At 41.4% G+C, this 22,987-nt stretch overlaps 1 protein-coding gene and 1 pseudogene across 1 annotated transcript in view; both read left to right on the forward strand.

Annotated features, from left to right (window-relative positions):
• Positions 1–22,987, forward strand: part of Fam107b (family with sequence similarity 107, member B) — a 179,335-nt gene that overhangs the window by 135,640 nt on the left and 20,708 nt on the right. The window lies entirely within an intron of this gene.
• LOC105984382 lies at positions 2,217–19,892 on the forward strand (annotated as a pseudogene).

Here is a 22,987-nt window from a genome sequence, read left to right on the forward strand (position 1 = left end):
AAGTAATCATGTTACATAAAGTAGTTGCCCATTCTGCTTTGGAAGCAACTCATTTATCATTTTGCTTATTGAGCCTTTCCTGATTGATTGGAAGAGGCTTTATGCTAACATCTTATTAAACCTCAGAATATATGTGAGGTTTTGTTTGTTTGATTGAGAAGAATCGGGGCAATGAGCTATTCTTAAGTGACAGCACCTCGAATAAAACTTATATTAGCTGGGCACCAGTGGCCCACACCTGTAATCCTAGCTACTGAGGAGGCTGAGATCTGAGGATCACGGTTCAAAGCCAGCCTGGGCAAGGAAAGTCTGTGAGACACTTATCTCCAATAAACCACTAGAAAACCGGAAGTGGCGCTGTGGCTCAATTGGCAGAGCGCTTGCCTTGAGCTGAAGAACTGAGGGACAGCACCCAAGCCCAGAGTTCAAGCCCCACGACCCACCAAAACAAACAAAAACTTACATTAATGTATTTCCTGACCCACTACAGTAAAAAAAAAAAATTAACTGTCTCAAAATGTTTATCTTAGAGAAAAATGACTTTTCTCCTGGAGTTGCATGTAAACAGAAAACCATATATTAGAAATAAATACTTGGATTCACATTTATGCTTGAAAATACTGCCTTCTTACATAGGGCTTCTCTGTGGGAAGGCCATGTGAGAAGTAGAGATTTATAATCTGACTCTATAGAGCTTAGGCTTAGTGTTTGAGAAACCAGCTAATGGGAGTGGGGTGAGGGAGGGGATGGAGTTGCAAAGGCCCCCTCTGTCTTTCCAGGATCTCAGTTTAAAAATAAAGAACAAATACTGTGACATATCAGCTCACCTGTGAGAGGAGGGGTAAGAGTGGGGAGGGTGTTTTAAAAATAAACCATGTTTTGATTGTACTTTTGTTGATCTGCTAGAAATCAGTATTGGATTTCTTGTTTTGTTTTTTTCCCCTCTCATCATTAGAGGTAAGACAGATGCTCCAAAAGTGCTTTAGGGGGAATTTAATGTAATAGAATACTTTTCCTCTCTTTGGTGATCAGATAATTTCTATTTTTAATTAAGTTTGGTCCTGTTCTCAACTCTTCTATTCACAGACAATTTTTTGAGCATGGCGACCTTCAGTTCTGCATTTCATAGTAAAACATGGTAAACATGTTTGTTTCTCTTCCTGAGATGGGAAAAAAAAACTAATAGGAAATGCCAAGTAGATGCACTATTATAATTCTAATGCTCTATTATACTTCCATTAAGTATTTCTTCCCAGTAAGGCTCATTTCCCCTTTATTTTAAGGGGAATTTTCCATCTGTCCGCTGCTTTCCAACTCAGCATTTTTCATTGTAACAAAATATACAAAACAATTTTCTGATTTTAGCCATTTTAAATATATAATTCAGTAGCACTAAGTACATTATTTTTATTTTAATATATTTTTATTGTTGTTATAAAGGTAATGTATAAAGGGGCTACAGTTATATAAGTCAGGTAATGAGTATATTTCTTTTTGAACAGTGTCATCTTTAACCATGTTTTCTCCCAGTTTTTCACTCCCAACCCTCTTCCCCCACAAGTTGTATAGTTCATTGTGTCTAGTGAGTATCATGATGCATTTGTTTACACTTTGTCCCACCATTTCTTCACTTCCCTTTACCCTCCCCAAATCAGATAAACTTCTATGCAAGACAAAAGGTACAGAAATAAAAAACAATGACAAAGGAGAAAAACAGAAAGAAAAAAAAACATGAAAAGTTACAAAGAAAACCTCTTGTTTCCATTTCTTGGAATTCATTTCAATAAATATCATTTTATATGTTCATATGCACATAACTATTGAGGCTTTGTGATCCTATCCTAAGGATATCCTTCAAATACATTCTTACATAACATTCACTATTATCATAAATGTTAAGTCCTACTCCTTCCCCCCTCAGATCTTGGTTACACCATTCTACTTCCTGTGTCTGTGAATTTGACTGCTCAGAGTCCCGCATGGAGGTAGAATTACGTCATATGTGGCCTTTTGTGATTGGTTATCGAATTTAGCATGCTGTCTTCAATATTCTATTGAACATAGACAAGTCATTATTTTGTCTGTATGACTGTTGCTGGATCTAATTCACAATTTTGATACTGCAGATCAGAACCAGCCTGTGTTTGAAAACATAAAGTGCAGTAGAAAAGTTGTGCTCATGTTAGGTCATTACTGTTTTGTTGGCACGATGGAAAATGGCTGACACTGAAAGTGTACAGCCCTGTGTGAGTCCCCTGTGGATCGGTGGTGATTCCCTTGGTGTCCAGATTGTCACAGAAAGCTTGGTCTGTGCTTCTCTACTGACAAGTCCCCAGGAGATGAGACCTCATACAGGTCAGTATAAACTACTTCAACTAGGCATGTTGAAATCTAGAACCTCTTTATTCAGTTATTATTCATTCTTAAAAGTAACTTAGTTTTATAAGCTACATATTCCAAAGGTGAGTAAAGTATGTTTTTGTTAAGGCCATCATAAACAACTATGTTAATAAAGGCCCTCATACTTCTTTTCCTACTGCTCTCAGAAGGGGTGCAGTGTGGTAGAAAGTATCATGATCTTGGGAATAGAACAGACATGGATTTAAACTTCCTGGCTTAAGGCTAATTACATAGAAATTCAGAAGAGACCTTACCATCTGTGCAGCATTTATAGGACCACGTATAACCTTTGTTGAGGCGGGAGATTCACCAGGGGAAATGAGATGTGATGTTATTTTAAATATCTTGTAATTTCATTTCCTGCATTTCATGTGAGCTAAGAATGCAGTTTCTCAATTGCTTTTCTATTAGTTTACTAAAATGTACCAGTGATCTTTTTGAGGCACTTATACTGTTTTGTTTTGTTTTGTTTTCCTTCTGTCTCTTATTTTGGCCAGTTTTGGCCTTTGCCTGAGTGTTTAAAAAAATATCACATGGCCACTGTGACATGCTGGAAGGCATGAGAGAAGCCCACGTGAGTCACGCAACATCACTCGCTCAGTTTTTCGGGGTGTACCATGGCACCATTCCCCGACTGTGGTTGGCCTGTCCCTGGGAGAGGCACAGCGTCTGCTGTGGTTGGTGTTATTACATGGCCTTGTTGGTCACTGAAATAGATATGTGTACATGCTTCAGAAACTACAGCTTCTCATGCCTGTTCTGATGTCGCTTTGATATTTCCTAGTAATCAGTAATAACATAGAATGCAGAGGGAACCTTGTTTCAGAGAGGAGGGCCATTCAGCCAAAGCTCACACAGATGGGTGAGCAGAACAGACTAGAACTGAAGTCCCCACTCCCTGGTTATGTTTGCACTGTATCAGCCTTTGCCTCCTCTAGGAAACTAGTAGCACATTCCATAGGTGGATGGGGTGCCATGAATTATGGCTCTACAGAGTGTAGTTTTGATCATCTTACAGTCAGTGTGTTCTAGGTATTTCAAGGACTTAGGAGGAGATTAAAACCGGACCCTCCTGTACTTGGAAAAAAGTGTTTATAGGTGTTGAAAGGTGGTCTTGTAAGCTGGCTGGAGACTGGGGCTGGCCTGTATTGTCATTGCAGTGAGGGAGCTGCATAAGGGTAAATATTTGCTTTTGTAAATAGATTTCAGCTACCCTGTGTGGAAGGTATTTGCTTTAGATAAAATTGCTGAGTTCTCATGCACAGCTGAATTTTACTTGTGCTGTTAGACTGTGGCTCTGGAACTGAAAGACTAGTGACTGGTACTGGACCTGGTACCCCTTGGTTTGTATCATTTTATTAGTTATTGTATCGTATGACTTCATTCCGTTGTACAGAATTCCTGCTTTCTGAAGTTGCCTCAGCTTCTCCCTTTGAACTAGAACTGACTTAAAAAAAATCAGAATGAGAGCTTCCTGAGGGGTGGTCTGCGCTTCCCCATCATCTGAAGAACTAAGCTGTGGGGAGGCGTGTTCTTACTGTGATCTTTCTATTGTTGCCTTGGGGAAGGCCTGGCAAATGTCTAAAGGAGTCTTGTCTTTGTAACCTCTGTCACTTAACCTTTGGTAGGGAGATTTCCTGTGCAAACTTTCCTCCTGCTGAAGAATGACTTTCCAAAGCCTTGAATTTTCATACTTGAAGCAGAATGAGCAACTGTGTGTTTGAAGTAAGAATAAATACTGAGCTCTTATGGGCTGTTCAATGTAAATGTATGAATTTAAACTTGTGGTCTTCATGGGAGACTAAATATATAAGCTATGCCTTGTGATAATGAGTGGTATTGGATATCTGTCTTTGCCAGGAACGGAGCTCTGTAATATGTGGCCTCTTTTGTAGTTATGTATATTTTTGTTTCCTAAGATTTATTTCTTCAAATGCTGCTGGGTATGCTGGTTCCCACCTGTAATCTCTGTTCTTCAGGAGGTAGAGACAAGAAGATCATGGTTTGAGGCAGGTGGTGGCAAAATTTTAGTGAGGTCCTATCTCAAAAACAAAAACCAGCCAAATGTGATGGCTGCTAACTGAAGGATAGATGGAGGGCTGGCAGAAAGGGTGTACAAAAGGCCTGGGGCATGGCTTAAGAGGTAGAACTCTCAAGAAAGGAGACCTAAGGGATGGGAAGGGGAAACAAAGGAAGAGGCAACAATGCTTGATAAGAAATGTACTCATTACCTTGCCCATGTAATTGTAACCCATCTATACTGTATTTTCACAATAAAAAAATAATTAAAAAAAAAGAAAGGAGACCTGAGTTCAATCAGAAACTGCTAAAAAAAAGATTTCTTTTAAAACATAGCCATGTCTATCAAACTCTGGATCAGTTGCCCTTAGCTTAAAAATTTTGTTATGTTAAGTAACTTTTTTTTTTTTTTTGGTCAGTCATGGGACTTGAACTCTGGGCCTGGGCACTGTCCCTCAGCTCTTAGCTCAAGACACACGATCTACCACTTGAGCCACAGTGCCACTTCTGGTTTTCTGGTTGTTTATTGGAGATAAGAGTCTCAGGGACATTCCTGCCTGCCGGGGCTGGCTTTGATCCAAGATACTCAGATCTCAGTCTCCTGAGTAGCTAGGATTACAGGTGTGCACCATCAACACCCAGCTTAAGTAACTTTTGTCTGAGCTATTTAGCCCATGCTCTTAAGTGTCTAGGAACCTTATGATTAAATTATACATTCTTTCTAGAACAATGGGATTATCCAATGAAGATAATATATTGTGTAGTACTTAGTTACATGTTTGTGTCTGCACCTTCTTCCTGCTTCCAGTTCTTTAGAAATCCTACTCTTTCCCCCTTGTGGCAGAATTAGGAGGGGCCCTGGGAAGGATTAGGTGGTGAGTTGGAAGCTCCTGAAAGAGGCAGGAGAGCTTGCTGTCTGCTCCTCATGAGGTGCAAACAGGCAGCAGTATTCACCAGTATTCACTATGTATATATACACAGTCCATTGCTGCTGCCACCTTGTCTGTCAGGACGAAGCAATTTGGGACTAGAGCCTGAACGATGCAAAATATAGCATTTGACTTGACATTGTTTTGCTCGTTGTCTTCACCTTTTCCCTAGTACATGTGGAGAGGAAAAATAGTATTTTTTAGAATATAGAGAAACAAGTGACTATCACATAGCCCTCTGATAGGCCCTGAGCTTACTCTGCTTCTTCTTGCTTGCTGGAGATTAGGACCCAGTATCTTGAGCAACTGAGCAGTGGTATTTAGTCCCTGTTAATACCTAGCTGATGAGAAAAGGAATTTAAATGCTTTTTTTCATCTTGTTGTAATAATTTTCACAGTAGAGTGGCTTTTCCTGTTTCACCAACCTGTCCTGCCTTGGCCTAGTTTGCACAAATATTTGATGATACATAATGTTGACTTAAGACAAATGTTTCTCTCCCTCTGACTCCCTGTCTGTCTCTCATATACACAAACAAACACACACACATTTTTGCTAGGTGTATTTTCAGTGTCTCTTCATTTGCAAAAAAATTATGGACTACCCTTAACCCTATATTAGAATGGGGTAATCATCTACCTTGTGTGCTTTTATATTTATTTACATGACAGTAAAATGGACAGTAGTGGTGGTAAATGTAATGTTAAATACTACTAGCTTAACATGAAAGCTTTAACTTATTAAAAGTGTGTTCTTTCTATTGCTGCTGAAAATGATTTATATATATGATTTTTATATTTTTATATATTATTATTTATTATATATATATATATATATATTTATGGTTGTGGGGCCTGAACTCTGGGCCTGGGCGTTGTCCTTCAGCTCTTCACCACAAGGCTAGCGCCCTACCACTTGAGCCACAGCGCCACTTCCAGCTTTTTTCTGCTTATGTGGTGCTGAGGAATCTAACCCAGGGCTTCATGCATGGGAGGCAAGCACTCTACCACTGAGCCACCTTCCCCACTGAGCCAACTTTCCAGCCCCTTGAAAGTGATTTATAAATACTTGTTTATTGGTAACTTTATTTGTAGGAGATAGACTTAGTTCAGTGGGTTTGACCAGCCTCTAGGCTCGCCCAGTCTGCCTAGTTGGTTGTGAACTAAGGCTGAGAAGTTGCCTGCTATGGTTGCTTTCCTCAATCCTCGATAACAGAAAAGCACACCTGTAAGGTGCTGCGCCCAGCCCAGCCCTCTTCTAAGACAGTGCTGGGGAGTGAGAGAATTTGGGCCTTTTATGTCTCTTTGAGGTTCCTAGCACCAGGGCGCGTTTTCTCTCTCTCTCCTGATGACTTGTGAGCATATTGGCTTTTTTGTTTGGCTAGGGCCTTGTATCCCATGCTTGGCTTAACTATTTCTGCCTAACCTAAAACTTGACTGGAAGGTTTGATAGAAGAGAAGTTTTTCCTAAACAATGCTAAAAACGTTTTGCTTGAATGATACATTAATTTTATTGTTGAATTTTTCTAGTTCCTATAAAACTTGAATAAGCAGTCTTCATGCACACACACATAGACACAGTGCAAAACACAGCTGATCATAACTTGTACCCTCCCCTTCCTCCCATGGAGATGTGGTAATGTGGATCACATTATCAAGAAATATTGCCAAGCACTGTTTTCCACACTCTATATTTCTGTTTGTTATTGGCAGCTATATCTGCAAATCCATGAGGGTTTTCTGGATTCAGTTACCAAATATACATCATTCATGAAACATGAGGGACTTAAGGAGCTCAGGGGCGAGCAGAGGCTTGAATAAATATGATTTGTGATGCAGACATCCAAGAATTGCGTTCCAAGAGGACAGGATGACTGGAGGGAGTACATTCTGCAGCCAAGGCAATGCCTTGCTTCTTTTCTTCAGGATACTTGTCCTTATAGCAAACAGCGCTTTTTAATGTGTGGAAATACACCTTGGCTTTCGTTCACACAGATAGCGTGTGGCACCAGCTCCCCTGGAGACATCATTTACTAAGACCAGCCAATAGTGCTATAGATCATAGGGGTGGGGGTATAACTCCTTCCCACTTTCCTGCGTTCTTTCTGCCAGCATTTACCTCTCTGGGTTCCTCCATTGCTTGATTCTCCTGAACAGTTCTGTGCTTCCTTCTTCTACCTTTCCCCCTCTGCTGGCTCTCCCATGAGTGCTTTACTCCTAAGCCTGTGGTCACCCAGCTCTCATGCCTCCACCCCAGCACCTTCCTGCCTGTTTACCTGAAAACTGCTTTCCCACGTTCTTAGTCTTTATGACTACCCAGTGAAGAGGACCCTGTGCCCCACCCCCTGTGCCCACCTTGGGATCTGAAGGCAGGAGATGGGGACTCTGCCTTCAGGGCTATATTCAAGTCATTCTTCTTCCACTCACTGCACTGTTAAGCTTAGTTCCTTCCTGCTTGGTCTTCTGCCCACCTGTGCAGTCAATTACTGGCCACAGCTCTTCATTCAGTGACTGTCTCTGCACTGGTTGCAGTCTTCTGCTCCAGGTGTCCCTGTGTGTTCAAGTTCTCTGGCCAGGGGGTGGGGGAGGGGGGTGGTGGAAAGGGTGGGGTTGGGGGGGGTGGTTTGTTACAATCCTGAGTTGCTGGGGTGGGTGGAGTTGGGGCAGACTTGGGCCTGAAGAGGTGCCCAGGATGCAGGATTTGCAGTGTCAGACTGGGATTAATGAGCCACCCCGAAGAGTCACTGTTGTAAGATCTTGCATTTAATACACAGAGCTGCTTCTGACTTGAAATTATGTGATCCAACCCACTGGCTAGAACCTTCTGTCCTTCAATACTTATGACAGGGGATCTCAATCAGGATCTTCTCTTCTAGGAATCCCTTTTCAGGCTCTTCTTCCTGTTCTCTTCGCTTTGGCCATACTGTCCTATCCTACCCCAAGTTTTCCACTTCCACAGCCAGCACTTATCAGCACCCTTCCACAGTCATTCCCTTATCATCACCCTGGGTTCCTCCTCTTTGCCTGGGCCTCGCAGTCCTGCACTACTGGGCTGCCTATGCTGCCCAGCCCTGGATGGCCGAGATCTGCCACAGAAAGTTTTACCAAGAGTCTACCATCAAATCCTATTCCATCTTCACAGGGCCTCTCAGTACCTGGAAATTAGGCAAGTCCTTATCAGCCTCTCAACTGTACATAATGACTGTTCACCTTTTTCCCCACTTCTCAGATGTGCAATGTTACATAGCCCTATGCTGCCTGCTGCCTTACTCTCAGCAGCAGATGGTATTTCCACTGAGATAAGATAGTGGGGTTCTGGCCATTGTTTGTTCTTCTCATTGTTCTGTTCACAGTGGAAGAGTTGTCTTTCTCTCTTTGTATAGTCAACTTTTTCACTTCTGTCTTTCCCACCTGTTTCTCAGCCTCTCTATGCTGGTGTCTTCCTGTTTAAGCATTTTCATTGTTTTAAGCTTCTCCCATCTTCACAACAAAATGGAGCCAATAGTGCCAGCCCAAGCCAAGCAAGCTGGCTCTTTCAGCTACTGCTTTCTCTCCTTCCCTCAGTTAAGCACTTTGGGTAGATGCTCTGCTTTTTGACATGTACTAGTTATCTACTGCTGCCGAACAAATATTTGGTGCAAGCCTGGTGGCCCAAACATTGATTGATAATCTCAAAGGTTTCTTTGGTCATAACTCCAAAACCAACCAGAAATATGAGTGCTTAACATTGTTTTTCTACGCAGATCTTTTTAATGATTTTTCTAAATAAGAGCTATTCTCTAAGCAAAAAAAAAAAGATAGCATCATTTTTCATTTTTGTATATGTGTTTTGTAATCGGCTTTAATAGACTCTAAGTGGTTCCCATACCTGCTTCTGTATTCTCGTTGTTTGATACATTGTGTGGGTTGTGTGTGTAGAAGATTCATCCTTGTGCAGAATGTGTGACTGGGAATACCAGTAAGGAAATTTGAAATGATTGTTTTAGATGATTACAAATAACCTTTGATACCATGCTCAAACTTCACAAGTGATAGTATCTTTTTTTTAAATTTTTTATTGTAAAGATACTATACAGAGGGTTACAGTTACATGAGCAAGGTAATGAGTACACTTCCTATTGAGCATTGTTACCCCCTCCATTGTTTTCCCCCTACCATCCCTACCTTCCCTGCCTTCCCCGAGGTTCTTTTTTTTTTTAATTGTGATTAAGTAATTAAATAATTTCCCAAATTTCACAGTATTGTGGAATAATGATGCTCATTTAAAGTCACAAGTTCATTCTAACTTTCCTGGAGCAAATTGTCTAAAGTGATAGTATCTTAAAGATTAGTTTACACTGGGGATTCTAAAATCAAAACAATGGTCTTTTCCTATTTAACATGTTGGAACTCATTAGTCTCTTTTGGATTTGGAGTAGGACAATACAGGAATAGTTAAGTCAATTATGAACATCCATACTGTGGTATATTACACATAGGCTGAAGTATTTTATCCTAGATGAAATACTTACAAATATAGTCATTGTCTAGTCAGTATGAATCTAATTTTGCTTAAAAAAATGAAAAGAGCCGGGCTTCGGTGGCTCACGCATGTAATCCTAGCTACTCAGGAGGCTGAGATCTGAGGATCGTGGTTCAAAGCCAGCCTGGGCAGGAAACTCCATGAGACTCATATCTCTATCTCCAATAAACCACTAGAAAACTGGAAGTGACGCTGTGGCTCAAGTGGTAGAGCGCTTGCCTTGAGCTGAAGAGCGCAGGGACAGCGCCTAAGCCCAGAGTTCAAGTCCCATGACTGACCCCCCCTCCAAAACCCCCCAAAACAACAAAAATGAAAAGAGGTGTATGTTTATGTTAATTGAAAGGAAATTTGTCAAGATGTGGATATATTTAGCGATTCATTTATGGTGACACTTTATTTTCTTTATACTTCCTGAATTTTCCAGTGCTGTATATAGTCAGAAATTCCCTCTAAGAATGAGGAAATAAGTTTTATTTTTATAAAAAAAAGGTTGCCTCATACAGGAAAACCTATAGTGTTTCTAATTGGAGTGGAAATACTGTCATCCCTCCTCAAACTTTTGTTTAACAGATTAATATACTTTTCTATGGCTGTCCCAAGCTTCCATTTGTTTTTCTGTTCATCTTACTACCAAGCTATTGATTTAGTAGTATCTAAGACTTAAGAAAGGTTGTATAACATAGCACAGACAGAATTTGCCTTTTTTATTTCTGTTATTGTTCAGGGTAGCACTGCTTTTTATCCAAAGCAGATGGCAAAGGACCATCCCATAGAGGCCTCTTCCTTTGTGATTGGGAAATAACTTGGCTGGCATCTGTAGCCACCTTCTGAGTCAGGTGTGCCTCGACCTGTGGTCAGGGCTGCCAGTTACCTGGTTCTCCTTAGTTTTCTGACTTGAATTTGAAGTGACTTAAGAAATTCTAAGATGGTTCACATGTGGGGATCTGATTCCTGCTTACTCGTGGCTGATGAGGCATTGTGTCATCTGTGGACAGGATCCAAATTTGATGAAGATCTGTTTTCCTGAACGTGCAGTGTCTTACCATGTTTGTATTTCTTTGTTTTATAATTCTTGTGTATAATGAGGGGATTATTGAGATATCTGCAGATGCTACAGAGCATCCACAAAGCATGAAATGAGCAGTTTTGTACCCACCCTTTGTCGTGTAGAACATCACCACTTCCATAATTTGAGTACCACTCATTGTTCACCCTTTTTTTCATGAAGGACTCCTAAGGTTTCTGTCTCTCTAAGGCCGCTCCCAGAGGCCCCACTCACTCTAAAGTGGAAGCTGTGATAGCAGACTACTTAATTGCTTATTCTAATATTGCTTCACATTAAAAGATCATTCCATCTTCTGCTTAAAACCATTGTAAATATTATGCTTGAGACATCCCTAATGGTTAGAATGATCATTACAATTGGAAATATGCTAATTAATTTCCATCCAATTTTATGAGGTGGATATTTTGCAAGGTAGAAAATGCACTCCAAATACAGCTAATGGTTTCTTTTTATTTTTGCTTTTAGTCTGCCATTTATGTATTACAAGAGGCTTGGGAAGATTTTTCAGATTCTAAATAAGAAAGGAGGAACACTGTTGTTATTGTATTATCATAACTACAAAGTACATTATTTTTAAATAGATTTGTACATCTATTGGAGATGGTGTGAAACATTGAAAGAACTAGGAAAGGATGTTGTTTGTTCTAGGACAGTTCTTAGACTTAGAGAAAATTCTTTTTGTTTTTTGTCAGTCGTGGGGTTTGAACTCACTGGGCCTGGGCGCTGTCCCTTAGCTCTTCAGCTCAAGGCTAGCGCTCTACCACTTGAGCCACAGCGCCACTTCCGGTTTTCTAGTGGTTTATTGGAGATAAGAGTCTCATGGACTTTCCTGACTGGGCTGGCTTTGAACCTCAATCCACAGATCTCAGTCTCCTGAGTAGCTAGGATTACAGGCCGGAGCCACTGGCATTAGAGAAGATTCTTATCACTTCCTCTACCCAGCCAGCAAAAAACAAAGAGTCCTGTGATAACTGAGAGAGAAGCTGCTAAAGTTTGGTTCTTGAGTGTTCCCCTAGGGCCTCTTTGTTAAAAGGCTTGCTCCTTAACCCATGGCTGTTAGAAGGTGATGAAGACTTTGAGAGGTGGAGCCTGGTGGGAGACTTTAGGTCCTTGGAGGCCTGCTTTGAAAGGGGGTGTAGGACCCTGTCTCTTCTCTTTTGCATACCAGTTATGAGCAGAGTGGCTTTTTATTCTCCATGTATTCCCACTCTGATGTGCACTTCATCTCAGGCCCCTGAACAACAAAGCCAATTATCCATGCCCAGACTTCCAAAACTGTGAGCCCAAATGAACCTTTCCTTTCTAGAAGGACATTTGTGACAGTCACAGAAAATGACCACTATAGGCGTAATGGACATAAATTGAGCAAACCTACTGAAATTTCTCAGAAGACCCTTTTTAGTTCCTTTTTTAAAAAAAAAATTACTTGAAATTTAAAAGAAAGTAGTGTGAAGGGAATTGCTAAACTACCAGTAATTGTTGCTTCACCATGAAGGATTTTCTTTCTTAAGTTACTACTTAATATTGGGGAACTTTCATCTTCCTGGCATGGTTTTCATTCTCTAGTGTGAAAGCTCCTTGAGAGCAGGCATGCTCAATGAAGGATGGATGGGTAAGCAGAGGTGAGATCCTGTGCATGATCTTTGAGATGTAGAAGCAGGTAAGACAGTAGACCAGTGGCTCCTGCAGTTCTAATGAGCGTCCATCTGGGCATGTCTGTGTTGAGGCACAGGCCCTATTATTGATGTGTCCATTGTAATTGGTTCTTCTTTAGTGCACCTCAGCAGTCTGGGAAAAGACAAAATTGTCAGGGCTTTGGGGATGTGTAATTTTGTTACTCTTTAATTGGAACTACTCCACTCAGTAGTTGAAGGCTTTTTTTCTCCTACTAAATTTGTGGGTCTCCTGTCCATTGAGTTTTTAGGAGTCTTAGTAAGAATACAAACTCTATAAAACACATCTTTATATGAGCCTAGCAGAACATACTGTTAAGTTGTTGATTTTTTTTAAAACTCAGTAACAAAGCCTAGATGGTCCTTAGTTCTGCACAGTAGAGTAAGCAGTCCCTGGTGTTGAGCTTCCTCCTAGCCCTCCAGTTTTCTGCTCTTTCCTGTCTTTACCAGAATTACTCATTATGGACTTCTACATCAAGAGTTCAGAAATTGGCAGGAAAACACAGTTCAAAAAAATTGAGTCAGGAGTTGTGTTTTGGCTAGTTGTCCACTGCTTAATTACCTTTCTAGAGACTTATGGAAATTTCAGTCTGGTTTTGGTCATTCTCTGACTTGGTAATAATTCAGATCACACTTGGCAACAAATAATTTTTGTGGAACTTTATGCACTCAGCATCTTCAAAAAGGCCAGGGAGTTGTTTTTCTTTTACCTCTCAGGGTGAAAGAATTTAATAGCTGACTCATTTACCTTTTGCCTCTAAATGCTAGAGGAAGAGCATATTGGAGTTTTAAAAGTGTGTGCCTGCTTGTACATGTATGCACAGGTAGGAGAGGCAGATGATTATGGGCTGTGTTATGAATGCCAAAGTCTGGAAGTGCTTTAGTGGGAGAGTTTAGGGAAGTGGGAGGACACTGGGAACCAGGGAAGATAAGCTGGAAAACTTAAAGGGTGTTTGTGGGAGGTGTATGTGTAGAAGGGGGTTACCTGGACTACGGTATATGGGGTCAAGGATGAATTTATTCTTTTAAAAAAAATTTCTGGCTGAGTGACCTTGGGCAAATTGCGAATCCCCCTGAGCCTCAGCTAGTCTTCTTCCAGAAAGGACTAGGGACTCTCATAGAACTGTTGGGAGGGTAAGATAGGTAGAATATGGGGCTTAAACATATGGCTGGATACAGTAAGCATTGGTGTTAATTAGTAGTAAGAAAAGTATTTCTGTAGGTTATATGGGACCAAGCCAGCAAGGCAGATATAAAGCTACATAATACATTTCAAATTAAATAGCACATAACTGATTTAAACAGAGCACAAACCAAACTGGGTGGTGTAAGAAGTAGAACAGAAATTAATGTTTCCTATGACCAGTAAAAAGTGTTTTCGTATCACCAATAAACAAATAAATGTGTTTATAGACTTACCTTTTCTCCAATCAAATTTTATTGAGCTGTTTCATCACTCTAACAAAAGTCATTTGTTAGATAAATGATTTAGTCCATTGCAGGCACTGGAGACACAGTAGTGTATAAATCAGAAATTGCTGTGTAATGTCTATATAATATAAGGATACAATATAAGTTAAAATAATATAGCTTGGAAAGTGAGAGACAAACTTCTGACAGATGTCAGCAGTGGAGGAATTACATTAGTTAAGTGAAAGATGGGGGGATGTGTTCATTGCTTGATTTAAAGGATGTGGATCAAGCAGTAGAAGGAAGAGGATTGGGGTGGGCATTGACTTGGGAGAGGCCTGCCCCAGATTGAGTACTGGTGTGCAAGTGAGAGTCTGGTGCATTCTTTAGTGTGGCTGAAAGGCAAGGGATAAGGGAAAGGACGAAAAGCAAGCCTGGGATCAGGTATGGAGTGAGGGCTCTTGCCTTGGCTTTGGAGAACTCATAGGAGTGAGTCCTAACAATTGCATGGAAGAAAGTCAACACTTGCTATGTGAAAGGACCTGTATATGTGAAAGTTAACTGCCTTGGTTGTCTGCACAGAACTATCATTATCTGGGTATCTTTGAGATGTGGCAATGGACTATGAAGCCAGGTAGGACCTATGGCCTGGATGGTGCCACACAGCTCCCGAGTGAGGGACGATGGCACAGAGCGCAGTGTAGACTCTAATAGAGCCTGGAGGCTTGCAAGGCTTTGTTTTGGCCAGAGCAGGGCTCTCATTGATAACTGGCATGCTGAGTGCTGACTGATAGGTTTCCTTTTTCAACTGTGGGACTGACCAAGCAAGGGACTGTCCTGAAACTCAAGGATCAGCACTTCTAGATCTGCGTATTTGGGAGGAGTCACCGCTGGGAGACTTAGTTGTAAGTTTTTGTTATCAAGTCTCTAGTCTTTAAAGTAATTGGTTCTCACAGCAGGCAGGACTCTTTGGAAAGTTGTTTTAAATTAATCATTAGTAGTTAACTTTTTTTTAAAGTATTTTGCTTTATGTAAAACAGCTTAGGGCTGTGAACCTTCTACTAGTGCCTCCCAGTGTTACTGGGGGATGATAGGTACGTAGAACTGTGCCCAGACATTGAGTGAGCTTCTATGGAAAGTACAGTCCCCTGATCTCCACCTCCTAAGTAGTTAGGATTATAGGCTGAAGCCAACTGAGCCTGGTTGACAGCTAACAATCTAAATCTAACATTCAGAACTAGAGTGTTCTATCATATTAGCATACATGCAGAGTTTCCTATACTTTGCTTTAGGAAACACTCCAAGAATTAGAACGAGGGTGGATTTTGGCATATCTTTTTATACGCTCTGCTGTTAACTTTGGCTATTTCCACTCACCAGTCAGTGCCTCTTTTCATCTACTTTGTTTTGGAAAAGGATTGGAGAAGATGACATTCATAACTATTGTTGGCAAGAAAGAGAAATGTAACCTTGTATTGAAAAGTCCTGGGCAATCTTATTAGCTACTTGGTATTGGTACTTCCTCTTTCTAAAACCAGAATTCTTGCAATCCTACACTTTACTGTCATTGTTTATTGCCTTAAGCAGAATTCCTGGCATATTTGAGGCCTGGCCCCTTCGTTTCTGCCAGCTTCTGCTAGCCACAACTGGTCCAATCCATCTCCCACCGCACCAGCATCCCCTCCCTGCCTTCGTTCTCCTGATAAAGACCTTGTTGGTAAAATAGTTTACTCCTGATTGTTCCAGCACACTCCTGTTGCCTGGCCTGGCTTTGTCCAGCCCTCATAGAAGAATGGCTTTCTGCCATCATTGTGTTGGTTTTGAATGAAGCCAGACAACTTTGCCCCATTTGACAAATGTTAGATACCCACCTCCCCTCCTTGAGTAAACAGACTAATGATAGGTGTTATATTACTCACACCTACTATACCTGCCAAATAAGTATTTCCTAAGGTCAATGGAAGGAATTAATGGGATGGTGGTGTGTTTGAGGGGTGGAACAGAAGGAAGGAGAATGGAAGAAAAACAGAAGAAACCAATTCCTGATTCCCTGAACAGGTAAATTTGTTTACCTGGATAATTTGTGGTGTGTGTGTGTGTGTGTGTGTGTGTGTGTGTGTGTGTGTAGGGGAGGGGTGGGGAGAGAGGGAGAGAGAGAAAAATGAGGCATATAGTACAGGCCAGAGATACTCTCCATCTAGCAATCCTAAGAGGTAGAAATGAGGAACCACTGGCTCAGAAGGCAGTGTGAACCCTACAAGGTTTTGGAAATGAGGGAGCCTGTGTGGAAATTCTGGTTCTCCCATTATTTACTACATGAATCTGGGCAGGTCTCTCTACCTCTCTGACTCTCAGAACCTGGGTCAGTATTGTGTGCTAGGGCATTGCCAGTATTTTCTAGTTATATAATTAGCTGATGGGTGGCAGGGCTGGGTTTATGAAATGTTTTCAACTCTTCCCTACTACTATTACTGTTGACTCATTTATTTTTTGTCAGCAAGAGAACCTTACTAGTTTTTGGTTTCTCCCTTATGTATTTTGTTCAGTTGCCTATGGGGCCCTTTGCTGTTATGCTTTGGGTATCTAGGACTGGAATACTTCTTTAACCCTAAGTAGACTTTTGTTGAGCTTTTTTAAAGTTATACAAATAGAATTGTTGATTTGATATTAAGCATATTATTATTAATCTTGTCATTTTCAGAGGCAAATTCTGTAAATTTTCAATAAGTGATTTACCATGTCTGTCTTTTATTTGTAAGGAAACTTCTGAAACTGATTTTGAAAACTCTTTTAAGAAATGGAATGAAAATAGTTTGTAGGCTTTCATCATAGTAAGAAACCATAGATAACTATGAGCAAGTAAAATTCTGAAGTCATCTTTGGTTTGTATTCTCTTTCTCTTACACACAGATAAGAGGATTTAGGATGCTTTACAGCTAGAGTAAAGGTAAAGCAACTCTGGCTGCAGTGGCAGCACTACCCTAAGTAGGTCTTTTCAAGTGAGGACTGATTGGAATCTTAATAACCTTGGGCACAAACAACCTATCCAATACATTTCTTTTGGAAATCCTGTGCCTTTTCTAGTCTTGAGAAGGCTGCTGAACTATCATTGCAAGCTTAAGTCATTGAATTAGGGCAGGTATTTCTTTCTAACTGCAGGCTGACCCCACTAGTGAGCTGTGAAATCAATAGATCCCAAAAAGCACTACAAAAAAGTAAAACAACAGCAGTCAGTAAAGGAGAAGTTCTGACTGTGTTGATCTGTCCTTGTTCAAGTCCTTCTTACTCATTAACATAACCAGTAGTCCTATTTGCTTGGGATGGGAACAGGTACTCTTACAATGGAGTTCTGACCTTGGTAACAAGATCTGTGGGAGGAATAGGTGAAGGGGAGTTGCTGGATACTGAGTTCTTGAGTAATGAATACTGTTGCCACAAAGGAACATTTACAATTTGGGTAACTGCAGGCAGAGCAGCTGAATTCTCAAAGAGCACCAGATACAGTATTTTCTCTCTTTAACTCCCTAATCTGTTATTTTACTTAATTGTGATGGCTGCCACAGGATTTAAACCCTTGGTGATCATTTGAGATAAAGCTTGACTGCATCATGATTAGGTGGTAACAGTTTTGATTGAAATGCTATGAATTGCCAGAGTGAGCAGCCTGATGGGGGAATTTGTTGATTCTTAGCGCTTAAAGCCCTAATACCTGCTGGCCAAGGCTTGAGAGCTCTCATTTCAGTGGCAAGAGTTTGGAATTTTCACATACTTGTGGGCAGGGGGTGGAGGAGGTGACTCATAGGGCTTTAGTTTAAAAGAGAGAGACATAGTTTTACTTGAGGATGGAGCTATTGAGTTGACAGGAGACTCTTGCAGAAGTCCTGAAGGATCCTTAAAAGCATTCTGTTTGAATGAACATGATTCAGACTACTCAGCTTCTACAGGATCCAGATTATGACTAATGCTCTTTTCCTCATAGCTAAGGCCACGTGATTATTTCCTTAAGATATCTTTTGGGGGGCGGGGTGGAAGGGAGGAAAGAACAGTCCTGGGGCTTGAACTCAGGGTCTGGGTTCTGTCCATGAACTTTATTTGCTCAATATTAAAGCTCTGCCACTTGAGTCACAGCTCCATTTCTGGCTTTTTGGTGCTTAATTGGAAATAGAGTCTTACAACTTCCCTGCTCAGCTGGCTTTCTGAGTAGCTAAGATTACAGGTGTGAGCCATTGGTGCTTGGCTAAGACCTCTTTTAACCCTGGAATTAATTGAACTTTTGAAATTTTGGTTTATTATGATTATTATAAGATATTATTAGATTTAGTAAATAAATCCAATTTAATATCATTAAATAAATCAAGGTTTAATTAATATTATTAACGATGATTATTAAATATTATTTTGCTGGGCTGTAATACAAGGCCCTGCGTAGGCCACATCCTCAGCCCTTGAATATTTTCTCATTTAGTCTCTGATCCTTCTTATAAAAATAGAGGTATTTCAGACATTGAGCCATCTGATACATGGACGTTTAAATGTGGACTATTTGATTTTAGGCTTTCATTGTTCTGCTGTCCTCATTTGCTGAGTGTGTTAACTGTTTGGAAAGGCTCCCTGTGCCTGCTTTTATGCAGGCACATAGTCTCAGACTTCAGTGTAGCCCCATGGACATCAACGTAGTCTCTGGACTTGGTGTGCTGTGTGAGATGGGGTGACTAGGATCCCTGTTAGGGGGTATCAGCTCAGAGAGCTGAGTGTTTCTGTCCTCTGTGACTGGAAGGCCGCAGCCTGTGGGAAGAAGGTGGGCCTGCCATCTTAGAACAACAGCCACCACAGGGGGTGGAATTACTGTGCAGTGTTGAAGCAGAGAAGGTTAAAAGTTGATGTTGGTTACTTCCTTGTTCTGGTACCCACACCCACTGCTAATGTGTTTACGCTTGGACTTTTGCCAGAACCCCCTTAGTTTAAAATGGAAGGTTTTGTGTAGATTGCAAAACTAAGGCTGAAAGGGCTTCCATTAGGATGTTTCCCATCTTTGTTATTTCCTGTAGCTTTTGTTATGGAGGCTGTGAAGGACCAAAAGCTTGTAAGAATTGTCCTTGCTCTTGTTTCCCTTCCAAATTTGGAGCTGAGGCTAGAGTAGCTAAATGAGGAGCCATATAAGCCTTTTGCCAGAAGGCTAGTGTGCCTTTGAAGATGGTTGAATATAGTATGAGTTGGTCTGCGAGGCTGCTCTGACAAAATTGCCATAGGCTGAGTGACTTAAACAAGAGTTATTTATTCTCCCAGAGTTATAGAGGCTGGAAGTCCCAGATCAAGGTACTACAAGCTGCTTCAGTTCCTCACAGAGACTCTCTTCCTACCTTTGTTGTCTTACTGTGTCCTCACATGGTGCACATGAGGTGTGAGGGAAGAGATAAAAGAGCAAGCTCTTGGTTGGCGGCAGCGGCGGCGGCAGCAAAGCGTTTAGCGCGATGGATAATGCCAAAGAACCATCCAGCCCAAAGTGAAATAGTGTGAAGGCTCAGAAACTCTGAAATTGACCTACCAACCAAAACAAACCTCCCTGTCTCACACCATTTTGCTGGTGCAGCCTACCAAGAGGCCAGAAGGCAGAACTTACGCTGACTATGAATCTGTGAATGAATGCATGGAAGGTGTTTGTAAAATGTATGAAGAACATCTGAAGAGAATGAATCCCAATAGCCCCTCGATCACGTATGATATCAGTCAGTTGTTTGATTTTATCGATGATCTGGCAGATCTCAGCTGCCTTTTACCGAGCTGATACCCAGACATACCAGCCTTATAACAAAGACTGGATCAAAGAGAAGATCTACGTACTCCTTCGTCGGCAGGCCCAACAGGCTGGGAAATAATTAGTTGGAAGCATTAGGGCACAGGGGGTGGGCTTGGAACAAAGGTGTGTACAATGTGCTATAGTGGGAGTTTGTATTAACAGTAATGCTGTTTCCATTTTGTTACAGTCTAGCCAAGAGCGAATGTATTAGATGAAATGAGGATCTTTCTATTGAAGGCCCTCATTGTATCTTTTTTTTTTCTTTTTCTTTTTTTTACTTAAACATTTTTATGATGATTTAGATGGAAGTTGTTCATTGTCAGTTAATGTTGGTTCCAGTCCTTCAAACTGTTCCTATCTACTTTATAACATTCACAAACTAACCCTTCAAGATGGGGTGGGGTGGAAACAATTTAGTTATGTACTCAGATAAAGTCTTAGTGCAAAGTAAATAAATGTTGTTTAGTTAAAAAAAAAAAAAAAGAGCAAGCTCTTGCATGTCTTTTTCCAATGAGGATAGCAGTCCCCTTATAAGGAGATCTATCTTGGATCCTTGACAAGCCTGGGTTACAATCCTTATCTGGGGTGACAGGTACATACTGTTAGGTTTTTAAAAAGAGGTGGCCGAGTAAGAACAGCACCACGCACGTGGTATTCAGGTAAGGGGTAGGTTTATTCAGTAGACCTGCTGGGACTAGGCCAGGTTGGCACTCCACACGGCTGGCAAAAGAGCTCTTGGCCCTGGGTTAGACCTTATATAGGGTAGGGGCGGGGTGGGGAGGGTGAAGGTGTGTCCAGGTAAAGGGAAGTGGGACCAGGTAAGAGATGGGACCAGGTGGGAGAAAGGTGTGGCCACATCAGATTTAGCAGATTCAGATGTGACCTCAGCGGATGCAGATGTGACCTCTTCCAGGTGTCCCAGTTGCCTAGGTAATGCAGGTACTGGGCGGGGTCTGTTCGCGATCCAGGAATGGACCTTACATATACTATACCTAGCTTTTTCTTTTGAGATGGGGGTTTCAAAACTTTTTTCCTAGGATGGCCTTGAACCACGATCCTTCCCATTTTAGCCCTCTGAGTAGTTAGGATTACAAGTGTGAGCCATTTAACCAGCCAAGATCAAGATTCTTAGGGAAACAAAAAGGAGTCCTTGTGATTTCAGCTACTTAGGTGTAATTGGCAGTTACAGTTTGCACTGATACAGCTGACCAGAGAAACTCTTCTTTTTGACTTGTCTCTGAGCCTCCCTGTGTTCTACCCCTCTATCTCCCATTGTCTACATCCTACTGTTATCTCTCACATGACATTTGCTGTGTGTGCTTCTGTTCTCTGGATGTCAGAGACCATGTCTTAGATCTTTTGGAGGGTGTATCTTGTGGCTCATACTTAAGAGGAACATGGTGAGCGCGTTGTATGCTGTCTGGTTCTGGCCTTGATGATACTGTTGTTTTATTCTTTCCTATCCTGCTCTTGGTGTCTGCCACAATCAAGTAGCACCTTGTTATTCACAGAAAGCCCATGAGGTAGCCTGAAGAGAGAGGTAAGTGGGAAAACAGATTGTAATTAAAAGTACCTGGGCTGTGTAAATAGCTGATCTCTAGGGTTTAGTTAGAGACAGACAATCCTCCAAAGACACAGACGGAGACACGCTCCACGCCTTACTACACTAACTTCTCATTGTGAAAGCAGAAATCAAAGTTGCCTTCTTTTAACTGTATGAAGCATTTTGATCATGCAGAAAAACGATCATAGCCATTTTTTCTGGCCATCAGTGTGTTTTTCTCTATAAGAATGAAAAGTGAGCCGGCGCTGGTGGCTCACACGTATAATCCTAGCTATTCAGGAGGCTGAGATCTGAAGATCATGGTTCAAAGCCAGCCTGGGCAGGAAAGTCTGTGAAAGTCTTACCTCCAATAAACTACTCAGAAACCCAGAAATAGAACTGTGGCTCAAGTGGTAGAGCACTAGCCTTGAGCTGAAGAGCTGAGGGACAGCGCCCATGCCAGAGTTCAAGCCCTACGACTGACCCTCCTCCCCCCAAAAAAAGAAGTGAAGTGTTCTAGACAATCATAATTTTGCTATTACAAAGGTAAACTAGTAAGTTGAGTGATTAGAAGTCAGAATACATCCTTCCATGGGGGTTGGTGTATTTGTTTCACAGCATGGGACCACAATCATGGCTGAAATGTAGATACCTGAGATGAAAATTATCGAACAGTTGGATGACTGGTGCCCGGAGAAGTAGTAAGATAGGGTTTAGTTTTGGAAATCTGTTACTATAGGTGATTTGTACTTGTGCTAATTAGTTTTATCATTGCTGTGACCAAATAAATACCTGACAGAAGAAACTTGAGGGAGGAATGTTTGGTTTTTTTCCCCCCTTTAGTTTCAGAGGGTTCATTTCATGGTCACTTGGCTCTGTTTGTAGGCCTCTTGTGAGGTAGGGCCTCATAGTGGAGGAAGCATGTGGAAGAGGCCACTTACCTCATGGTGGATGGAGACCAGTACAGCCTTCAAATACATGTCCCCAGCTAGGTCCCACCACCCCAACTAACACCACCACTGGAAACCAAGCATTCAGCACAGGAGTTTGTGGGGACATTCCATTCAAGCCGTGATGCTTATCTAGCCACATTACCAGCAACTTCTCAAGACAAAAGTGTGTCTCATCTCATCAGTCAGGAGCCGCCTGGAATATAATGTAGTTGTGGGAAGTTTGCTTCATTATGTGCACAGCAGGGTGGTGTACACAGCAGGGTGGTGTGCTCAGAAACTTGTTTTGAGATTGCCGAGCTGGCCTTTTACTTGTTCAAGTGATCAGAAGACAGGATTGGGGACACAGAGCCAGATCTGGGTAGGGTGTATTCAGAAGCCGGCTCTCTTCAGTGACTGTATCTTAACACTTTTTACCTAAGAGGCAGAGATTTAATTGAGATTGGAGTGGTCATTCAGTGAGCAAAGTTTTGTATCTGTTCCTTGTGGTGAACATGTTGACTTGCCTGTTTTGTTTGGGGCCTTCCCAGGTTCTGTACTGGGGCTGAGTGAGTGAGTGCAGCTGATTGGTCCATCTCTGGTTGGCAGTGCAGCTAATTTTCATATTTTGGACATATTTTGTCCTGAATGCTGATACCTAGGTAAGGGTATGTTTTGGTAGGAGAAAAATGAGATGCCAAG

This window comes from Dipodomys ordii, unplaced genomic scaffold (assembly GCF_000151885.1).
Source record: "Dipodomys ordii isolate 6190 unplaced genomic scaffold, Dord_2.0 Scaffold24, whole genome shotgun sequence".
NCBI classification, from domain to species: domain Eukaryota; kingdom Metazoa; phylum Chordata; class Mammalia; order Rodentia; family Heteromyidae; genus Dipodomys; species Dipodomys ordii.